Genomic DNA, 1,565 nt, shown 5'->3' with positions numbered 1-1,565 from the left:
GGGCGTCCCTGGAAGACCCCACCTTTCCCAGGAACCCCAGGGAAGGCGCTGTCATCCTGAGAGTGCTGTTCCGGGAGGGAGGATGGAGCTTTCACTCCACAGGGACCACGTAGTGACCACAGATAGACAAGGGTTTCAGTTCAAACTGGAAGACGTCAGGATTCAAAACTTACATAAAATGCAGGTCTTGTTCTCAGCTTTCTTTGAAAACCTTTGTTCAGCCCAGAGGAACTTTTTACTACATCACAGCACTTTAGATAAGCAGCCATATTCACTCACTTGGAATATAAAGCCTCACTCCAGGTCCTTAAGAGCAAGACTCAGGTGCCAAATACTTACTTCAGTGGCATATGCCTGTGGGTTTAGACACTAAGAAGGCTGAGGCAGGAGGACTGCTTGAGCCCAGGAGGTGAGGGCTACCCCAGGCTGACACCTTGTCTCAGGTACAGTGTGAAGGACATGTGAAGCAAGAAAAAAACATTTTTATACACATTAAATAGGATATGGGTGGATTTATGTGCTTTATGAATGGGCATACGTGTGTTGATATATTTCATTGAAGAAAGAAGTGTTGAAAGATATTACAGCTTTTCATGTACTATACTCCACTTTCCTCCAGAGACGCTCAAAACGAGCTGTGTTTTAGTCAGGGAATTTCCTATGCTGATGGTAATGTTCAGTTAGAGCTGCGGTGTTTGCGAGCACAGAGCCGGGGGATCAGCCAACCCTGGGTGTTAGAGGTGATCGCAGAGTCCGCTGGTTTCAAGGCCCTGTGCTGTCCCACTCAGTTACTGTGAGTTCAGAATGTGTAAATGAAGTGGGGAATGTGTAGTTACAGATGTGGATTCAAGAAAACTTCCTTTATGTCTTCATATTAAACATGAGAAAATGGAGTAACAGGGATTATCCGTCCTGTGCATCTGGAGCGGTCAGCGCGTCAGTGAGGGAAGATGTAGAAGTAGCGAGGGCTGTGGGATGAGCGTGCGCCAGTGAGGGTGAGCGCTTTGAGGGGATTCATGGCAACGTGTCCTTTCCCTTGTTTTGGCACTGTGTGTTTTACTGTAACTTTTATTTATTTATTTATTTGTACTTTATTTTTAAAAATATGTGAAGGAAAACATATTAACAGACACCCATTTTACTGCAATTTTTAAAGTTAAAAGTTTCCTCAAAGGCTTTGATGACCCAGCACATTCTAAAGGACTGAAAAGGTTTTACATTTTTCTTTTTAGTTTCTCCATTATAATACAATATTGTTCTCAAGCTGATGAAAAATGCAGGCTCATTATTTTTATTGGAAAAGTGAGACAAAGGAAAGCAAACTTTACACACTCCAGCACATAATTCTTATCATGTCGTAACTTCAAATTTATACAACTTTAGCATTAATTCTAGTTTCTGAGGCCTCGGAATTAAACATTTTTCTAGTGGTTCTCCACTGCTGAATATACTGAGGCAGAAATTTGCTTACATTTTCAGAGAGCAGAACTTCCCAGTCACTCTTCCCAGGGCCCCCAGCACCTCCCTGTTCCTCAGGCTGTAGATCACAGGGTTGAGCACTGGGG

General features: G+C 43.2%; 1 pseudogene; it reads left to right on the top strand.

Moving 5' to 3' along the window:
- Positions 1-1,565, top strand: part of LOC102015844 — a 22,456-nt pseudogene that overhangs the window by 2,002 nt on the left and 18,889 nt on the right.

Source organism: Chinchilla lanigera, unplaced genomic scaffold (assembly GCF_000276665.1).
Source record: "Chinchilla lanigera isolate Chin_1 unplaced genomic scaffold, ChiLan1.0 scaffold00017, whole genome shotgun sequence".
In the NCBI taxonomy this organism is placed as follows: domain Eukaryota; kingdom Metazoa; phylum Chordata; class Mammalia; order Rodentia; family Chinchillidae; genus Chinchilla; species Chinchilla lanigera.
The sequence above is the reverse complement of the archived record's forward strand: the minus strand, read 5'-3'. Positions and strand labels throughout refer to the sequence as shown.